The 22,925-nt window shown below is 34.6% G+C and overlaps 1 long non-coding RNA gene across 1 annotated transcript in view; it reads right to left on the reverse strand.

Annotated features, from left to right (window-relative positions):
• The window catches only part of LOC127562140 (uncharacterized), a 33,590-nt gene extending 12,701 nt beyond the window's left edge, over window positions 1-20,889 (reverse strand). The window contains exons 1-3 of the long non-coding RNA XR_007953616.1: window positions 20,406-20,889; window positions 19,991-20,098; window positions 17,465-17,566 (exon numbers count right to left, since the gene is read on the reverse strand). This is a non-coding gene — a long non-coding RNA (uncharacterized LOC127562140). The remainder of the gene's footprint in view (window positions 1-17,464; window positions 17,567-19,990; window positions 20,099-20,405) is intronic.
• Between the last annotated feature and the right edge of the window lie 2,036 nt (window positions 20,890-22,925).

Consider the following 22,925-nt stretch of genomic DNA (forward strand, 5'->3'; position numbering starts at 1 on the left):
AAACAATGATCACAAAGAACCAGCATGACTTCATCAAGAGAAGGTCATGCAATTATAAAAACCAAGTTTGATTCCAAAGAAGAGATACAAGAAAATACCTACCCCTATTATTTTGAAGATTTGAGAGTCAGTAGATGTAGAATATTGCATATAACATCAGATTTTTTTGATATGTTGATTGATTTTGCTAAATTTTTATTTCTTTCTATTTAAAAAAAAATCCTTATCATAATGGAAGATTTTTCAGGAGTTAATGGAGAGAAGAAATAAATGGAGAAATATAAACAATATAGAAACAAAAGATATCAATAAAAATCTATTTAAAGAATAAATTTTGACAAAACTATCTTGATTTCATTTTGTGATATTTAACTAATAGACTGGAAACATTACAGATATAGTTTACCCATGAAGAATATCATTCTATTCTTATGGAAATGATGGTGAGATTCAGGAAGACAAAAATAGTTTTAGATTCATAACTAAATGAATGGCCAGATTATAATAGTCGAGTATTATATTGAAAGATGTAACTCTCTCTGAGGCAGTTTTAGCAATGACTTGACTAAAGAAATTGATGATGTATCTATTAAATTTACCAATGACACAAAGTTAAGGGGTTCCAGCTAAAATAATGGATGATGGGATCTCAAAATATCTTGCATGCCTGGATATTATATCAAATCAAACAAGATGAAATGTAAATGTACAAATATAAAGTCTTCCCTTGGGTTCAAAAAAATTGGCTTCACACATACACACTAGAGGACATATGGTAAGAGATAAATTTGACTGAAATGGATCTGAGGCTTTTAATAGATTACAAGCCCATTATGAATCAACAGTACAACATTGCAGTAAAAAAACAAAACAAAACAAAAAGCTAACATGATCTTGGGCTACCTGAAGTTAGTCATAGTTCTGTCCTAATCAGAGTACATTAAAGCATTGTGTTCAGACCAGGATGTCACAGTTTACAAAGGACACAGATAAGATGGAAAGTATCCAGAGGAGTACAATCAGGATAGTAGAATGCCTTAAGGCCATATCAAGATCAGGTGCTGTTTCTCCTAAAAGAGAGACATTCTGATAAACAAAAAGAGATGTTCTGATTTAAAAAAAATGTTCAACAATTGGCGCGCTCTCTCTCTGTCTCTCTTTCTCTCTCTGTCTCTCTCTCTCTCTCTCTCTCTCTCTCTCTCTCTCTCTCTCTCTCTCCCTCTTTTTGTCTCTCTCTCTCTCCCTCCTTTTGTCTCTCTCTCTCTCTCTCTCCCCCTCTCTCCCTCTCTCCTTTTCTCTCTCTCTCTCTCTCTCTCTCTCTCTCTCTCTCTCTCTCCTCTCTCTCTCTCTCTCTCTCTCTCTCTCTCTCTCTCTCTCCCTGTATACCTGCATTAAGTATAATCTGCATTAACATTTTCTCCATCACTTCTTTAGGTGACAACCAACAAAAAATAAAATAAAATCAAGTACTGATTAAGAGCATTTGCTGATTTTCGAGGTATAATTACTAACACTTTGAGTTTAACAGATGGATCTCATGAGCTAAGCAGAGTATGATTAGCCTTCTTAACGTAGTTGAAAGTTGTTCTTATAGAAGTGGGATTGAAGTTTTTATTTTGATCTCAAAGAAAAGAACCAGTAGTCTTAGATGTGAAAGAAGTGAATTTAGACTTGATATCTAATAATGCTTGGACTAGATAGTTACTAAAATTTCTTCCAACTTTCAAATTCAGTGATCAAATGAAAAGTAATCATGTCTTTTGGGATTGTCTTAGATGAAACATTATTTGCCTCTAGATAAAGAACTAATATTGGCTGAATATAAACTGAAGCATATTATTTTTCTCTTTATTTTCCTTCCTTCCTTCCTTCCTTCCTTCCTTCCTTCCTTTTTCCTTCTTTCCTTCCTTCCTTCCTTCCTTCCTTCCTTCCTTCCTTCCTTCCTTCCTTCCTTCCTTCCTCTTTCCCTTCCTTCCTTTCTTCCATTTTTTGTTCAAGCTTTTGCACAAAATGATTAATATGAAAGTGTTTTAGACAAGTGCACACTTATAACCTATTTCAGATTCCTTCCTATCTTAAGGTGAGTTAGAGTGGAAAAAGAGAGAAAATTTGGAACTCAAAACTTTTTTTAAAGAAAATATTAAGAAATGTTTTAACATGCAATTGGGGAATAAGAAAATATAAAATAAAAACAATAGTCATGTTTGTACAAGTTACTTACTTATGCCCACAGAAGGTACTTAATAAATGTTGAATGAAAGACCAAAGTTCAGGGAAGAACCAACAATTAAATTAAGTCATATTTCAGGTTCTATTGGTGATTTATTTTCTTTTTATGTAAAAAACCTTCTCCCAGACTATCAGTTCCTCTGTATAGAAAGTAGGCTTCTAAGTTTGTTTGTATTAGTTCATAAAACATAACTGTTTTCACCTAACTTAAGACTTCTCAAAAGGTTCTTTGAATAAGTGGAATCTAAAGAAATCTTCTTTCAGTAACATTTTAATTTATAAAACAAATAAAAGCAAAACAAAAAATCATTATGTTGGTTCAATATTTATCATTTACTTTTTCCATTCTTTGAATTGTTCATATTTACAAATGTCATTTCAGATTAGAAAAGAAAATAATCACATGTGTTTTACTTCTTTTTAAAAACACTAAAAAAGAATCCATCATTCAGTGCCTGCTTTGGTCTCATTTTCTTGCTCACAACATATTGGTTTTTCAAAGCATTTCTCTTAGCAACCTTTGAGTAATTTGGCCTTCCATAGAAGGCCATAGAAGACTTATTCCAATGGTGCAACACTGTTTGGCTCTTTATATGATAAATTAAAAAAAATGTTTAAAATTACTTGGAAGAGCCAAGATGGCAGGGGCTCACCTGAGCTTTTCCCCAAACACTTCTAAATACCTTTTCTTTCCCACAGGTTACACAATTTTGCTATTTATTATGTGAATTGACAAGGGGAAAGATAAGGTCTTTAGTGGAACTTAAAATTAAACAGAAGCAAGAAGCCTTTAAAGAGAAGACACTATGAGGTGGGAGAGAGTACCTTATAGCAGGCTTAGTCCTAAAAAGGAATTGTCCAAAATACCTTTGAATAATGACTCTTAACAAATTCCAGAGCAGCAGAACTCATAAAAAGAAGGAGTGAAACAATTTTCTAGCCCAAGATAACTTAGAAGATTTGCAGGAAAGATCTATTGCACCAAGGTGAGAGAGGAGTGCAGTTCAGTGCAGAACTTCCCAGTGCAGACCAAGGCCCAGTAAACCAAGAACAAGGCTTAGGATAACTGAATCAGTGGTAGCTGTGGTGGTTTCCAGACCTCTTAGCCCACCTATGGCAAGAGGATCAGATAACAAGTCCCAGAAAGAGATTTAAAGGGATCTATTTACTGCCACTAGAGGCAGGACTCTGTTGCATTGCCTATACTTGGATTTAGATGGCAGTCCTGGGTTTTAGTACCAATGCAAGGAGGAGCACTAATATAGCAGAACTTGTAGCAGTAGTGGAACTGGGATCCAGGTCACAGTTCCAGGATTGAAAAGAGGGCTTGTGGTTACTCACAAACCAGTGCATTGTACAGAAGAGTGATAAACATACCTATTTTCTAAATAGTACCACCTTGGAAAAGCTAAAAATTTATAGATCCTCAGAATTACCTCTGAAAACAACTCCACAAAAACCCTGAAGCTTGGGACAGTTATCTCCTTCAGTTGAGAAGGGGAGCCCCACTTTATCATAGAATTAAAAGACAAGATATAGGTTGAAAACTAAGCAAAGAATAGAAAAGATTCTGACTATATGAAGTGAATATGGTGACAAAGAAGATGAAAACACACTCAGAAGAAGAAAATTCCTACAAACAAAATTCTAAGAAAAATATGAATTGGTCTCAGGCCATGGAAGAGCTCAAAAAGCATTTCAAAAATGGAGTAGGGGAGATAGAGGGAAAAATTGGGGGGGGATAATGAGAATGATACAAGTAATCATGAAAAAAAGTGTCAACAACTTGGTAAAGGAGGCATGCAAAAATAATGAAGAAAATAGCACCTTAAAAACAGTATAGGCCAAATGGTAAAAGAGACACAAAATCCAATGAAGAGAAGAATCCCTTAAAAAGCGCAATTGCCCAAATGGAAAAGGAGGTACAAAAATTCATTGAAGAAAGTAATGGATAAAATAATGACTTTATGAGACATAAAAAATTCAAACAAAATCCAAAGACTGAAAAATAGAAGGAAATATGAAGTGTCTCATTGGAAATAACAACTAACCTAGAAAATACACCCAGGAGAAATAACTTAAGAATAATTGAAATATTTGAAAGTCATGATCAGAGAAAGAGCCTATATCTCATCTTTAAAGAAATAATCAAGGATCTTTCCTGATATTATAGAACTAGATGGTAAAATAGAAATTCAACGATTCCTGAAAGAGATCCCAAAATGAAAACTTCCCAAAATATTATAGCTAAATTCATGACATCCCAGATCAAGGCTGCAAGAATAGCTAAAAAGACAATTCAAATATCATGGAGTCACAGTCAGGATAACATAAGATTTTGACATTTCTAAATTAAAGAATAGGAGTGATATTCTGGAGTTCAAAAGAGTTAGGACTGCAACCAACAATCACCTACCCAGAAAAATTGAATATAATCCTTTAGAGAAAAAAATAGATTTTCATTGAAATAGAATACTTTCGAGAATGCCTGATGAAAAGATCAGAGCTGAGTAGAAATTTTAATTTTCAAATACAAGATGCAAAAGAAGCATAAACAGGTAAATAGGAAGTAGAAATCATAAGGGATTTGATAAGGTTAAATGTTGATATTCCAGCATGGGAAAATGATAATTATAATTCTTAAAATCTTTCTCATTATTAGTGCAATTAGAAGGAATCTATATAGATGGAAAGCAGAAGTATGGGCTGAATATGATGGTATGATTATCTTAAAAAAGAAAGTTAAGGAATGAGAAAAAAGAATGAAATGGAAGAAAGGAAAAAGTGACAGGTAGAATGGGATAAATTATCTGAAATAAAAGAAGCCTGAAAGAGATTTACAATGGAAAAGAAAATAGAGGAAGTGAGAAGAAGATGATATGAATCTTTCTGTCATCAGAATTGTTTCAAAGATGGAATATACACACTTAGTTGAGTGTGGAAATCTATCTTACAATAATAAAAAAGTAGAAGGGAAGGGGATGAGAGAGGGCAGGGAACTGATAAAAAGGAAGGTAATTTATATGAGATAAAAGTCAGAAGCAAAATCCTAGAGATAGACAGAGTAAAAGGAGAAAGAAAGAATAGGATAAACAGAGAAAATAGGATGGAGGGAAATATGTAGTTGGTAATCATTACTGTGAAAAATAATTTACAGCATTTCTCCAATAAAGACTCAAACATATTGAAAACTGAGTCAAATAGATATAAGAGCCATTCATCAGTTGATAAATGGTTAAAGGATATGAAGAAACAATTTTCAGACAAAGTAATCAAAGCTATTTATAATCATATAAAAATACTCTTAAACCACTATTGATGAAAGAAATCCATATTAAAACAACTCTGAGTTACTACTTCACACCTGTCAGATTGGCTAATATGACAGAAAAGGAAAGTGATAAATGTTGAAGGTAATGCAGAAAAATTTAAATACTAATATACTATTGGTAAAGTTGGATACTGATTCAAACATTCTGGAGAGCAATTTGAATCTATGCCCAGAGAGCTATAAAACTGTGAATAGCCATGTACCAAGCAATACTACTACTAGGTCTGTACCCCAGAGAAATCAAAAACAAAAAGTAAAAGGACCTATGTGAACAAAACTATTTATAGCAGCTCTTTTAGGGATGGCAAAGAATTGGAAATTGAAGAGCTGTTAATTAACTAGCCCATGGCTGAACAAATTATTGTATATAATTGTGATAGAATTGCATTGTTTGCTTTTAGAAATGATGTACAAGATGCTCTAAGGGAAACTTGGAAAGAGTTCCATGAACTGATGCAAAGTGAAGTGAGCAGCACCAGGAGAACATTGTACCATAGTAACAGCAATAGAGTATGATTATCTACTAACTTAGCTATTTTCAACAATACAATGCTCCAAGACAATTCTGTGGAACTTATGAAGAAGGGTACTAGCTTGCTAAGGATCATGCCTAAGTGTGAAGGGACAAGTTGATTCTCCAAGGGCCCTTACAGCTGTGAATCTTAACACACTTGAAGGAATTGCAAATCAGCAAAGGCTGACTAATGCAGAAGTTGCTTGTGAATTGGGAGTGAAATAATTCAGAAGCAAGGAGGGAGAGAAGTCAGAGCATGCAACTTCCTCTTAGTCTCCTTGCATTGTTATCACCCTCTCACATGAAGGGATCTATTCTGCTCGTCAGGATTAGATCCCCAGCGACCACTAGCAGGTGGCTCCTATAACACCCAGCAGACACTAGCAGGTTATTCCCATAACAATCCGTCCATCTCCAGAGAAAGAATTTGTAGAGCCAGAATGCAGATCGAAGATGTTTTTTCTTTGTTGTTTTTTTTTGGGGGGAGGGGTCATTGTCTGTGTTTTTTCTCCCACAGAATGACTTACATGGAAATGTGTTTTTGCATGACTGCACAAGTCATTTTAAAATTGTTTTTACATGTGATTAGGAAAAAAACAAAACATTAAATTAGAAAATAAAAAGAATTTGCCCCAAATCCACTAAGGTAAGTGTCAGGAATATAACAGCCCACTTATGAGACTATGTTCTTTTTTCCAACAGAAAAAAAGGGGTTTCTGCACATAACAATATTATTATATGTTTATTGCTGTTCTGGGCCTACTAGAATGTTCTATAACATTTATTCTGGCATGGTTCACATGGAAGGTAATCCACAACAGGGCTATATTGGACTTATTTTATGGCTTGGTAGAAGCACCTGTCATCAATCTCCCCACTTGGAGGCTTATAACAGTTGCCATAATTGCTACCAGGAAAGAGAGACTGTCATACATATTGTGAGCACATTCATACTGTTTCTTATGTGTTTCTTCTTTCTGATTTTCAACTAAACAGAGTAAAAAACTATTTTGGGTCATAATTGAAAGTTTGGAAGAATCATCAAAGATCTAGCAACTAAAGTCTAGAATAGTGTCTGCAGATAACCACCATGGTGAAGCTAGCACTAAAGAGTGACTTTCTCTTGACCCAGCCAAACAATGAATCAACCTAGTTGCTGGATATTTTTTTCTACCAGCAGTAGAACAAGTCATCTATCAGCCACACCTCAGCTGGATGTGAACTTGATGAGAGGATGTTCAACAGCAGTAATTTTCTCCAGTAATCCTTGATAGGTGGTAGAGAAAAGTACTGCCAGTTTCAGAGATTTTTGTATTTCCGGTTTTCCTATTGCTTGTCAGTAAATATTCTTTGGTAAATTCTAATTGACAATTACTGGTTAGCCATTATGTTGAAGAGATGACAATTCAAATTAATGATATTGGTAGGGGACACACTGGTTGTTAGCTTATGAGATACAACTTTAACACTATGAACAAATCCTTAGAACTCTGAGGAAAGTAGGACCTGCGTTCTGGGGATCTATCCATAGGAATGTGGGCTGGCAGAGTGAACCTCTCTCATCTCAGAGGTATATACATCTACTTTATAGCCCTAGTCAACACTAGTCCCCAGATTTCCTTACCCCTAGTTTGGAAATCTTTCCTTGATACCAAAATAACTATTTTTTACATTTCCTGACCTAGAACGAATTACTCAACCTTTCCTATCATCATCACAAAACACTCTCACAGTGTTACATTTTAATGCCTATTTCTCATAACAAGTAAACTGATTAAGTGACAAAGGTCTGATGTGGAATGGATTAGAAGTAAGGAAATTTGGGTTCTTTCTATGGGTATGATGAGAGGAGCCCTGAAACTCTAAAACTCCTTGAATCCTGGCCTGAGATCCTGGACACCACACACATTGGTAATATTCACTACTGATTAAGCTTCCCATTGAATTAAAGATCAAGCCTAGAGACACTCATTCAATTCTATTCAAATTCCAGCTCAAGATGAAATCCAGCCCCCATGAAGAGTAAAAACCCCAGCATGTAGCCAAGATTTCTATTATAAAAAGAGCCAGTTTTAAACTCAGTACTTGCAGAGGACCTAATATGCCATTCTTGGAATAGCAGTAAACTCTGCCTGCTGAAATGATATTCTCTTTCAGCATTACCCTCTATTTATCCTCACCTTTCCCTAACGAGACTTTATACCCCTCTGTCTGGATCTCTCTACTAGAAACTTTACTTCTCTGCCGGGACCTTGGCACTAAGGAATTTAGTCTTTCTATTCATACATAGCAAAGGCTGACTTCCTAACGCCAATAATAAACTTCTTTTTATCAGTCTAGCTTTTTGTGTTTGTAAATTCCTTTACAAAGGACCTCTGTGCCGCCAAAGAGGGTTCCTACAGCTCCCTACCACTGTGCTGGATCCAAAGGGGATTTAGGGGATTCAAACCTCTTCATTTGGTTCCCTGAACCCCGAGCTTTCACTAATCTCATCATTTAATTCCCTGACCACCAGAAACCCTAATCTCATCATTTGGTTCCCTGAATCTAATCTCATCAGGTACTATGAGACTCAAATGAAAAAAAAAGATGCAAAATACTTTGCAAACATGTAAGTGCCAGTTATTAATGTTCATCTTATTTTATTCTAACATACAGTCACAAGGCTTCCAGTTTGGTGATGATGTCATTCTCTGAGCCACCTACTATACTTTTGTTGAGCTCAACCAAAGCTTCCAGAGAAATATTGGGGGGTGTTGGTAAATGTTTAACAAACTCCTCACATCCCACAAAAGTATGCACACTGACTTTTAAGTTTAATCTGCATTGTTGATCATTTCTTTCCTAGAAAAACTAACAACTTCTAAGGTATAAATTGTCTCACTGAAAATTTAACAATCTATTCTCGAAGCCAGTTAGAACTGGCTCTGGCACATCCCTGAACTAGCCCCTGCTTTGCCACTAACTAGTAGAATGGTTATTGGCAAGTTCTTTCTTTTCTTTTTGTATCAGTTTCCTTATTTGTCAAACAAGGGAGTTGGTTTCCAAGATCCCTGGTAATGCTAAATTCTATGAGAGTACTTGCTATTCTAATCTGAAAAAAAGAGATAGTAAATTTCAATTCAATGTCATTATGAAGCTCACTAAAGAATGAATAGAATTGTAGTTAATTGAGGCATCAATCTGATTTCTCTATATCCATGGTCCTACCACATTCCTAAATTGGACATCTCTTGAGATTCGAAGGCAGAATTCTATTGTTTTCAAACCATTTTCAGTAAATACTTATAGAGGAGCCATTGGGTACATGACTGTACTTATTATATTGTTGATATAATGATGAAACAAATGATGTTTTCTCTGCCCTTACATGACTATATATATAAAACTATATATAAGACAACAAGCAGAATACATATTTATATCCCCCATCACTCAGAGAAATGTTGATGCCTAAAACCATAATACTCAAAATAACTTTTTTTTTCTTTCCAATCCATTTTTAGAAAATGGCAGGTTGTTTGGATAAAGGCATTATGTGCCTCACTATTGTGTAGGTTCTTAAACATTCACTAACTTGAACATGCAGTAATAACAATTTGGTCCTTTTTTAAGAAATGAGATTTCAAGGAGATTATTTGAAATGTAGCCTTGAAATCTGACCTCCTGAAACTCAGTGCCATAAAACCAAGCTCAACTAGTCACCAGAAAAATACCAGTGCAGCCAAAACCCAAATCAAAAAAATGGAAGTATTTTTATGGAGCTTTATTTTCTACATCTTTTTTTTTAATGAGGCAGAAGAGCTGCCTCAGAAGAGTAAGTGGGGAGCAGTGAATGAGCATATTAGAAAGTAAAAAGAAAATGGCCTTGCTTAGAAAAAAGGAAAGTGGGTGGATCTACATTTCACTGATCTCTAGAGGTAGCAAGTGATTCAACAATAACCTCTTTCCCACTTACATGGGCAATTTTCTTCAAATATTTCTACTTATTGTCTATAATCTATAATGATCAAGTGTTATTATTCTATACCAAATTCCAAGACAAAATGGAATACTGATACTATAATTATTTGTTTTACTATTGCCTCCAAATCATGCTAGCTGTTTTCACCTATTCTATCCAATCATAACCTCCTATAATTTCCTATCATCTATCAGCCTACCTGAGAGCTTCCACAAATCAGTGTCATTTCCCTCACACCTCTCACACACCTTGTATGGCCAGTGGGAAGAGGATGTCACTCAGGGACTTTTTAGAAAATTAATGACAGGAAAATGCAAAAAGACAAGCATTAGACAGATGGTTCTGTCACCACCACCAGACTGATATGCTGAAATCAGTGCAGTATTTGTACAAATACCACTGTTTCATACACTTGTTTCTTTGTTCATCTGATTTTCCCCAGGAGCAGCTGTCCTTCATTGTTTTGCTTAGAGGAGAAAGTTTTTTCTCCCTACAGAGTTTTCTTAATTTTTCTGTTTGTCCAGTGGCCAAGAGAACAGCTCTCAAAAGTCATGAGATGGTCTAACCAGAATCTAGTCTCTATTTTCTCTTTAAAGTCTATCAGTAAATCCTTTTATACATAACAGACCAATTACTATAAAGAAAATAGAGGTATTGATGCTGATGATGGATTGAAAAATTCAGAATACTTTCATGAAATGTTCCCAAAGAATATCAGAATAATTTTGATCACTTTTTAAAATTTATTTTCTTTTTAATTTATAGAACAAAACAAACATTTCTACAACATAGTATAATAAAAAATTATTGCATATGAAATTGTAAATCTATTATTATTATTATTATTATTATTTTTAAATAACTTTTTATTGACAGAACCCATACCAGGGTAATTTTTTACATTATCCCTTGCACTCACTTCTGTTCCGATTTTTCCCCTCCCTTTCTCCCCCCCAATGGCAAGCAGTCCTATACATGTTAAATATGTCACAGTATATCTTAGATACAGAAGGTAGAAATAATCCGGGAAGAAAAACAAAAATGCAAACAGTTTACATTCATTTCCCAGTGTTCTTTCTTTGGGTGTAGCTGCTTCTGTCTGATCAATTAAAATTGAGTTAGATCTCTTTGTCAAAGAAATCCACTTCCATCAGAATACATCCTCATACAGTATCATTGTTGAAGTATATAATGATCTCCTGGTTCTGCTCATTTCACTTAACATCAGTTCATGTAAGTCTCTCCAAGCCTCTCTGTATTCATCCTGCTGGTCATTTCTTACAGACAATAATATTCCATAACATTCATATACCACAGTTTACCCAACCATTCTCCAATTGATGGGCATTCATTCATTTTCCAGTTTCTAGCCTCTACAAACAGGGCTGCCACAAACATTTTGGCACATACAGGTCCCTTTCCCTTCTTTAGTATCTCTTTGGGGTATAAGCCCAGTAGTAGCACTGCTGGATCAAGGGTATGCACAATTTGATAACTTTTGGGGCATAATTCCAGATAATTGCAAATCTATTATGTATGAATTGCTGTTCCTTTTAAATATACAATAAATTTATCATGTAAATTGCTTTCCCCCTTTTTCTTCCTCCTCACCCTAGAGAGAGGTACTATGACACACAAATATGTGTGTATGTAAGTATTTATATATGTGTGTATATATGTGTGTCTCTCTGTGTGTATAAAAATCAACCTACACATACTTCTATTTATGACATTTCTCTGGGTATAGTTAGCATCCTCCTTCACATGTTCTTTGTAGTTAATTTGAGTATTTATAATAGTCAAAATGACTTCACTCAAAATTGTTCTTAAAAGAATATTGCTATCACTATATACAAATTCTTTTGGTTCTGCTCATTTCACTCTTGATTATTTCATGGAAATCTATCCATGTTTTTCTGAGATCATTGAACTCATCATTTCTTTTTTTCTTGTTCCTTTTTGCTGAGGCAATTGGGGTTAAGTGATTTGCCCAAGGTCACACAGCCACGAAGTGTTAAGTGTCTGAAATCAGATTTAAACTCTGGTCTTCCTGACTTCAAGGGTGGTGCTCTATCTACGACACCAACTAGCTGCCCTGAACTCATCATTTCTTATAGCACATTAGCATTCTGTCACAACCATATATTCAGATATTTCCCAATGGTTGGGCATCCCTGCAATTTCCAGTTCTTTGTCAACATAAAGAGAGCTACTATAAATATTTTAGAACACATATGTTCTTTTCCTTTTCCTAATCATCTTTGGAAATAGACCTAATGGTGGTATTACTAGGTCAAAGGGTAGAGGCAGTTTAATAATTTTGGGGGCATAATTTCAAGTTGCTCTTCAAAATAGTAAGATCACTTCACATTCGACCAACAATGAATCAATATCCTAATTTTCCCCCATGAAAATTTGTCAATTTATTTTGTTCTGTGAAGCCAAAATCAATTCATAGAACCAAAGATTACAGTAGGAGAAGACCTTAAGAGACTATCTAGTTCAAAACCCCAATTTTTCAGATTAGGAAATTGGCCCATTAAGGGCTCCACCACCTAGCTAGTTAAGTATGACCATCTAGCTGGTCATATTTGATCCCTTCACCCAGAGTGAAATGTGGAATATAGAGAAGGAAATATACAAAGCAACTGAAAATTTATAGGTGTGTCCTCTATGAATCAAAAGAATTGTGATAACTCACACGTGAATCTCTAGCTTATTAATGATAATTAATCCAATTCCTTTTTATTAATTCTAATTTATTAATTCCAATTCTAATTATTTGCAAAAATAATATTTCTAAAGAGCAAAACTACCCATATCACTCTCCTGGTCAAGAAACTTGATTGATTGCTAGTTGCCTTTAGAATGAAATGCTTACTTCTCAGTCTTTTATAATGACTCCAAATCACCTTTCTAATTTTTTACATTAATCCCCTTAACAAACTCTGCATTCCAATTATATTATCTGGTTGGTACCTCTCAAATTCATACCTCTATCTCCTACCTTTTCATCTTCATCCAGGTAGTATCCCTGCCTGCAATGCTCAATCTCCTCCACCCCCTGCCTCTTAAAATCCCTGGTTTCCTTCAAGGTTTAGTTCATATGCTTCCTCTTAAGGAAACTTTTCCTATTATAATTTTATTTTATAATATAATTACATATAAATATATAATTATGATGATTAATTATTATTATAAATACCACATATGCCACATATGCAGATTTGTATATATCATATTCCTTGATTGAAAGGGGAAGTATTTTTCGTTTTATTTCTGTGTTCAGCACAGCTTTTCATAGAGCATATATTTAATAAATGTTTGCTAAATTTCACCAGAACATTCAAAAGGGCTTGTGGGTTGCTTATTCTACAACCGTGCATTTGTAAGACTTGGTGTTACTACTACATATGAAACCATGTCAACCACAATCTTAAGGAGCAAATCAGTCCCTGTATAGTCTTGGGAAAGCTGGTCAGCTCCTGATGTGTTCTGTGGCAAGCCTCAAAGTCAATCAAGGAATGCAAGAGATTTTGTCACAAAGTATCACATGTATCCTCATTGTATTCATTGTATATTTTATTTTAATGTCAAATTGTAGCCAGGTAAATTGTTTCTGAGTTTTAACTGGGCCTCTTTCTCTTAATTCCTAAGTATGTGGTCACAGGGGTGAAGGTTAGTCAAATCAGCTGTTAGTTGTCATCATGTAAACTAAACAACTGGGTTGATTCCCTGATTTCACCTCCTGCCCCCATTCGTAACTGATTTTTAAATTCTTTTAAACAGCCTAAATTCTCTGGATAAACTTCCTGACAAGGAAAAAATGCTATATTTCTTGGTTAGGAAGTTTAACACAAAGACATTTGACTTGCAATGTCTCTGCAATCTTTCCCACTGTCCTCTGCCTCCTCTAATACTAATCACTTTCTCTGGGCACTTATAATATAAAAATGAAATTTACAAAATGTTGAAGACTAGTTATTGATATAGAAGTCATTGCTGAATCACTCTGTATATGGTCTAGCCATTAACTTTTCAGAACAATGAATAGAATTAATAAAAATCTAGAAGAATAATATTCAGAAAATAATTTGATGTGCAGTTGACAAAACTCAATTCAGAACTATTTAAACAAATGACTGATAATGAAAAAAATGGAAATGTGTAATAAAATTCACTTTTAATTTTAGGAAAATATTGAACTAACATAAATCACTGAATAAGACCAAAGGAATTCAGAAAATGTTTTACTCAATGAATGTTTGACTTACTAGTTTAATATAGATAGATAGTAGTCAATAGCAACTCTTATTTAGAATATAAACTTGTTTTAATATCTTACAAAGAAGGATGATGAATGGTTATGAGCAGCATCACTTCATAAAGTGGAAAGAAACAATGGAGGGTAAAAACCTAGTAGAAGAAAGTTTGGCATGTAATCCATCTAAGCAATATGCTATTAATGGGCAATAAGATGAAAATGGAAGAAGAAAAATGTAAATGGAAACATACTGTAAAAATTATTGTGACAAACTATTTTATTTTTCTCCATCAAGGACAGTGAAGTTACCACATTTGCTCTTTTGTCATCGATACAGTTATAGGAAAAGATGGGATAGAACTAAAGTTGGGAAGGGAAAGAAATGAGCATTTTATAGGGCCTACTATGTATAAGCAATATGCTAAACATTTATAAATATTATATCATTTGGTCCTCACAACCCTATGAGATAAATGCTTTTGTTATTACTATTTTACAGTTAAGTAAATTGAGTCAAACAGAGGTTAAGTGCCTTTTCCAGGCAAGTATCTAAGATTGCTCTATCAACTATGAGATACCTGAGGGAGCCTAAACAACAAAAGTCATATAATAAATGCCTTTTGGACAACTAATCAGATCCAAAATAGTACAGAAAGAAAACAGAAATATAGATTTCCTTTGAGAAATTGTTAAGCCCTTTTAATGACTCCATGCTTTCTCCAGAAACCAAGGACCATTTAAAAAAAAATCAGCATTCTACCAGCACCAACTGTTTTTACTCTAGGGAAGCGAGACAGGAGATATAATAATCATCCTAGAATTTAAAATAAATATCACAAAGAAGAAAATAGAAAGGCATATGTAGGTGTGAAGAAGATGCCATATTTAGCCAATGAGAAACTTTGAAGAATTGGAATAGCAGATGCCATCAGAGGAATGTATGACAGGAAGAAAAGATGAGCTGTTCATGTGGTAAGAACGTAGAATGACAAAGTAGTCAGAATGTTCAATGGTGACTTTGTGAAGTTGAAAAAGACAAGATAGCTCTTGAATGTTTTTTCAGTTCCCTGCTAAGAATTTATAAAATAAGGGTAAAACAAATAGATTGGGGAGATATAAATGGTTTGCAACCTGCATCATGAAGTCAAATCAGTGAGAGCAAAGAATACCTAGGAGACCCAAACAAGGTAAAGATTTTTGTACTTCACATTAAAGATAATGGTGATCCAGTATAGGCTCTTGATCATGATAAAATAGAATAAAACTTTTTATTTATGTGGATCAGCCTGACAGTTAAGTATTATTTAAGAGGGAAGAGTTAGGGAGTATTGCAGTAATCTAAAAATAATTATTCTCTATAATTCCTATAGTTTATCTTGAAAATAAGAAATAATGCTGATTTTTTGATACCACATTCAAATGATCACTCCTTTTCTGGGTTTCTTTACCAATTCTTTTTTATCCTACAGAATCCCAAATGTACCTAAGGCTCCATCCTTAGTCATGTTTCTTGTCCTCTTCTTTTCTTTTCTTCTCACTATGAGTAATTTCACTTATCCTGAGTGAGTTCATCTACTTGCATGGTTTTAATTAGCATCTCCATGTTAATATTCCCCCTAACCCTTTAGCTCTATCCTGGAGTTCCAGTTCCATCTTCAAATTGTCTTCTGATCCTGCTTTATCTCTACAACCTTACATCCCAGTACAATCAATCACACATAGCAAGTGCTTAATAAACATTTGTGGGAGAAATAAACTTATTATCTATAAGTTTCTCTATTTTTTAGTATTCATAAGCTACCATGGCAGTTGTAACCATAGAACCTGGCACATTACAGTACATTTAGTAGGTGTCTAATAAATATTTGTTGATGAAAGTGACTTATCCTCTGTTATATGTCTTTCTATAGGGGGCAAACAGATTAAACTTCAGTGTGATCTCCATTAAAAAATGTAGGCTTCCAATAACATCTCATCATGAACATAAAGCATTAATTTAGTATATCATATTCAAAGAACTGTTGGGAAAACAAAAAAGCTTTATGATATAGTCATTGCCTCAATAAGCTTGTCCTCAACAAACAAATATGAGAATGTGATCTCATGTTAAGTTAAAGTTTTTGAAATACACTTGCATCTCTGTGTGAATGTTCTTTTTGGACAACTGAAGAGATTATAATCTGTCCTGCATGGAAGTCACGTTGTCTTCTCTTTGAAATTTACAGAACTAAGTGGTGTATGGCTTTGAATTTCTTCTACAAAATATAATTTCATAGTTGTTTAAATGATTGCTCAGATGTAGAATGTGGAATATATCAATAGCTCATTTGAGAATGATACATGTTCTATTTCCAGGGTCTCTAGTAATAGCCATCATTAGCTTCTTGGGGTGACTTAGGAAAACAAATGTTCCACTGTCTATACATTCCACTATCAAATAAACAAAATGCATTTCTTCTTGTCTAGATAGTGGCCAATATATGGTAGTGACTCAGTAGAGCAATGTGCCTATAAAACTGACAATCTTAATGAAATGAATGAATATTTATTAAAAAAAATTTAAAAATGTCCAGGTTAATAGAATAGGAAATAGAACACTTAAATAAACCTGTCTTAGTAAAATAAATTAAATAAATCATAAATAAACTCCCTAAGGAACAAAAAAATTCCCAGCACCAAATGAATTTACAAATTCCACCAGATCTTTAAAGAAAAATTAATTTTAAAACTACACAAATTATTTGGAAAGAAAGAATCCTATCTACATTTTATAAATAAAAATGGTGTTGTTATTAAATCAAAAGAGCAAAAACAGAGAGAAAACTATAACCTAATTTCCTTAATGAATGTTGATGCAAAAAATTTAAATAATTAGCAAGAAGATTATTGCAATAATATCACAAAGACATATGCTATATGATAGGGTGAATTTATACTGGGAATGCAGTAGGGTTGGTTCAGCAATAGGGAAAATAAGCATAATTGGTTATATTAACAACAAAAACAATTAAATCATATTATTATTTCAATAGAATACAGAATACAGAAAAAGCTTCTAATAAAATATACCTATTCCTATTTAAATATATACACACACACATACAAAAGCACAGGAATAAAAAGAGCTCTCCTTAAAATAATAAATATAGAAGCAATTGATACCTTTTACTGTTTCCAAATTTTTGAGGATCTTCCATTCAGTTGTGCAATCCCACATGACATCCAGTTTAAGAAGCTTTGACTTAAAGAATCCTAGAGATTCAACTTAAAAATAATCAAAATAATTAACAACTTTAGCAAAGTTTGCAAGACATAAAATAAACCCACACAAATCATCAGCATTTTTGCATCACCAACAAAACTTAGTAAGAAGAGAAAGAGAGATTTCATTTAATTAAAATAACAATTAGAAATTGAGGGAATACCCATCAATTGGAGAATGGCTGATGGTTATGGTATAGAAATGTTATGGGATACTACTGTGCTATAGGAGGACAATTGTTTCAGAAAATCCTAAGACTTGTATGACTCTATATAAAGTGAAGTGAGCAGAACCAAGAAAACACTTTATACAGTAACAGCAATACTATAAAGATAATCAGCTCATGAATTCAGTAATTCTGAACCAATGAGCAATCACACTTCCAAAGGACTCATGATGAAACATGTTTCTACCTCCAGAAAGAACTGATGGGCTGACTACAGACTAAACCACATTTTCTTATATTTCTTGATTGTTTTCCTTGGAACATGGCAATTGTGGAAATTTGTTTTGCATCTATACATATTTATAATGGGTTTTATTTCTTCCTTGTTTTTCAATGGGGTGGGGAGTGGTGGGAGAGGGAGAGAATGTGTGACTGGGAATAAAATAAAATTGAAACTAGAAAAAAAATGAAAAAGGACAAGATGACAGTGTCAGAAACTTCAGAAGTAAGTTCAGAAGTAAAATAATGACTGAGAAAAGGTGGTCAGATTTAGTAGTGAAGATATTATTTGTGATTTTGGACAGAGCAATTTTATTTGCGATCTGGAAACCAGACTACAAAAAACTGAAAAGTGATCAGGAAATAAGGAAGTTGAAATAACTAGCACATAAGATGCTTTCTAAGAATTTTTGCTATGAAAAAAATGGACATATATTATGATAGCCTAAGCCAATAAAAACAATTTACATTCTTAACTTATATTGAACAGTAATTCACTAGATTCAATGGTTACAACTCAAATAAGATGTCAGTTTTTTTTTCAAAAAAAGACATTTTTATCAATGGATATAGCACTGAATCTGAAGTTAGAAAGACGTGAATTCAAATTAAGGCTCAGACTCTTAAACTGGACCCTGGACCAATTTGACCTTTGTCTGATTCAGTTTCTTCATCTATAAAATAGGAAAAATAATATCACTTATTTCCCAGGATTATGGGAAGGATAAAATGAAAAAAATATCATAAAATACTTTGCAAACCTTAAAACAGTAAATATCACTATTGGACAGTTTAGGTGGTGTAGTTGTTGGAATGCCAAGTCTGGAGTCAGAGAGACCTGAGTTCAAATCTAATCTCGAACATTTCCTGGCTGCTGGATCCTGTCTCAGTTTCAGTAAAATGAACCAAAGAAAGAAACAGCAAACCACTCCAGTATCTCTGCCAAGAAAACCCAGATGGAGCCATAGAGTTGCACACGAATTTGCACGGTCTCAATTTTAGAAAATGTCAGATCTTGAGATGACCACTTTTTAGATCAGTGGAGCATAATATATAGGGAGATGAGTTAACTGGGTTATAAAAATCCATTTCAGATCTAAATCTATGAGTCTACATAATGATCCTCATGGCCTTCAAGTATAGTTTTCATGTAATGGTGAAAAATAGCTCCAATACTGAATATATTCTGAGAGGCAGAAGCAAAATAACTCAAGAGGCTGAGGTGTATGTGTATGTGTGCATGTAGCATGTATAGATACACACCTACATGCATGCTATGTACATATACTCACATGCTTGCTCACATACACTCAGATGTGTACATGTATGACTATGCACATGTATGACCACCAATGCGCGCACACATGTTTGTGACTTGCATGCATACACACATATGTGAGTCACCACAAATGCATAAACGTATATTGTGCATGTGTGCATTGTGCACACCAGCATAAATGCACATGTACACTTTTGTGTACATGTGCATGCATGTATATGCCAGCAGGATGTGCACACTAACACAAATGAATGTGTACGCACATATTGTGCATGCATATATACATGCATGTATGTGTGCACCATACATATACATACCAACATAAAGGCAGGCACGTGCATTTGTATGTGTACATATATAGATATACATAAATATTGATGATATTTATAAACATAAATATACATGTGTATGTTGTGTGTACATACATGCATATACATGTGTGCACCTGGGCATATAATATAGCCTAAATGTGTGCATGCATGCCTATTGTGTGTACATGGACATATAAACACACCAACATAAATATATGCATATGTGCTTGTTTATGTACATATCTACATATGTCATACACACGTGAATGGCAGGTATGAAAAATGGAATACATACAACAACACTTTCATTTCTCCCATTTGAATAGCCCTCTAATTCATGATATTTGGAAGGCTTCCCATCGCTCTTCTCTAGTTGGACCACGTAACTTACTACAGAAAGTGCAAATCTAGGTTTTGCCAATAACCCGCCATTCCAAGATGGTTGCTGGCAGGAAGTGCTTGGTTGAGGTGGGTTGATCTCAAAGGCGCCTCAGCTGTTCTGCAAATAATGGAAACAGAAACTCGTCAGTTACATGTGACTGACACCGACCCTTGAGTCAGTCCAGCTTCTTTCTCTTTCTTTTAAATAGACGTCTCTCCTTCGTTGGAGATGAGCAAGTGTTGTCACAACCTGACTGCCTAATTTTAGCCGCTGCTGGGGTTTGCTTAGCCACCAGGGCCCAAATCCGGGCCAGAAATAGGCAGAAGAGTGACAGTCATGTGCTCAGCGAGGCCGCGGGCAATAGGCCAAACGCACATTTGAGCTGGGTGGAATTTCTTGCCCTGTGAAAATGCAAGTGACATACCTTCCTCCCCCTCTTCTCTCTCTCCTCTGCAGAGAGTCTCTGGTACAGTGAGCTGTCACCCGAAACTAACGAGGAGGATGTGTCTCCCAGCAATCCGAGCTCCGGTCAAAAGTTCACGACTTTCCAGCTTCGTGCCAACTTGGACGAAGATTTCTGGAATGGCTCGAAAAAATAGTTTAATGTAATTCACCTTGCTATGCTATTTCATTAATAACCTCGAAAAATGCAGAGAGTGCAGCCTTAAAATTCCTTGACATCCTCAGCGTATGACAAATAATGGTGAAAATTCTGCCTGTCAGAGGGAAATGCCATGTTCTTTCTCTTCCCTTCTTTCCCCCTACTGATTTTTACTTTCCTATTAAGTATTTATTCCCACACTGTCTTTCTCCTCCTAGAGATGTATGGAGTCTCTCTTAAGGGCAGTACTTACCATGTGTGTTATTTCCAAGCTTATAAATACACTTTGTGTATCAAAAAGAGACCTTTTCTTTGTTATACATTTATATACCCATGGAGGGGTGGGGGGAGAGAGAGAGAGAGACAGAGACACAGAGACAGACAGAGAGAGAGAGACAGAGACACAGAGACAGAGAGAGACAGAGACAGAGAGACAGAGAGAGAGAGAAAGACAGCGACAGACAGAGACACATAGAGAGAGACAGAGACAGACAGAGAGAGAGGGACAGAGACAGACAGAGACACACAGAGAGAGACAGAGACAGAGACAGACAGAGATACACAGAGAGAGACAGAGAGAGTTAGAAAGAGAGAGAGCTAGAGAGAGAGAAAAGAGAGAGAAAGAGCGAGAGAGAGAGAGAAAAAAGAGAGAGAGAGAAGAGAGAGAGAGAAAGGAAGGAAGAGAAAGATGTATATGAATATATAGAATGTAAGAATGTAGGAAGAGAAAAATGTATGAATGAGTGTATTAAAAATTACTCTAACACTCTTGCATGAGTTATTATTATCTGTCATTGCTATGTATATTAGTTCACCCCATTTTTTGGTGAACCTTACCCCATTTCATTAAAAAGCTTAATGTAACTTGAGGTCTCTCTGTATATCACTGGTGTTTGGGGAGGAAATTTGTTTAGATATTTTAGTCATCTCATTCTGGATATTTAGATGAGACTTGGGCTTTGAAGATCTCTGAAGTGGGAAGATTGAGAGATGTGGGGTCCTTGTGAGATATACCCAAGTTTGATGGTCCCAAGAATCAGAAAAGATTAGGGGGATGGTCTTGCTGTAGTGTCATGGAAGGAAACTCACTTTTGAGACTGCTCTGGGAGAAAAGACTTAAGAAATTATTAGAAGACTATTATAATGACAACATAAGGGGGCCAGTGCAAAAGTCACTGAAACAACACACTTTGTCTCTATCAGCAAAATTTTGGAATTTGAAAAAACATTGTGAATTATATAACATGGCACATGACACTGAAAACAAGAAATTGACCCAAAATGATGGTGTGTTAGCATCAATACTTTAAGATTATCTTTACAAATATATTATCTCATTCAAACTTCACAACTATGAAATATTGAACATTTAATATGAAATAATTACTGCAGATATTATTGTTGTTCCCATTTTATGGATGAGAAAACTAAAACCCAGAGAAGTTTAGCAGTTTAGTAAATATCGAAGGCTAACTTTGAACTCTAGACTTCCACAGACCAAAGTCAGTCCTCTAACCACTGTGCACCATTACTTTTTCACTTTGGTTGAGAGAAGAGTCAATGTTCTGTGCTCTTCATATTCATACATTATCAAAAAATGAAAAAACCCTGTTTTCTCTTAACAATAATAAATGTATATCTTAAGGGGACCTCTCTTTCTTTCTCTCTCTCTTCTCTAGCATACACATACACACACATACAGTTATTCTAAAAACAAATATAAATTCCTTTATTAGATATAAAAAATTCATTATAACCTGACCCAAACTATTTTTTTTCTTTTATTATAAATTACTTCCCTTCCTATATTTTTAAGTCCAACCATACTGGTCTTTCTATTCCTCTCTCTCTCATACAAAAAGAAAACAAAAATATCCAAACCCAAATAAAAACTTAAAGTACAATAGCATCAATTAAGCAAACCACATACAGAAAGCATAATGAATTGATTTGAAAAAGTTGCTGCTGAGTTGAAATCATTTTTGCATATTATTTTTTTCATTCTTAACAGTGGCCTGAGCATTGAGGAAAATAATTTTAAGGTGACTTTACATAATATGAATAGCAAGGGTATACAGATGTAGCTCTCCAAGTCCTTGATGAATAAAATACATCTAAATCACTATGGCAGTCCACTCAAGAATAAATGGTTTATCAAATTTCAAGTTAGTTGTCCTCCTTTACACTGGGATTGCCTCCCAAAACAGGCTTTAATTTAGTTTGCATATCCTGATTCCAAGTATCGTTGATTAAAGGCTATACATCTGCTTTAGTCCACACAGCTCAATCGACTCATAACAACAACAACAACTACTACTACTGCTACTACTACTACTACTACTA

The sequence above is a fragment of the Antechinus flavipes genome, chromosome 4 (assembly GCF_016432865.1).
Source record: "Antechinus flavipes isolate AdamAnt ecotype Samford, QLD, Australia chromosome 4, AdamAnt_v2, whole genome shotgun sequence".
In the NCBI taxonomy this organism is placed as follows: domain Eukaryota; kingdom Metazoa; phylum Chordata; class Mammalia; order Dasyuromorphia; family Dasyuridae; genus Antechinus; species Antechinus flavipes.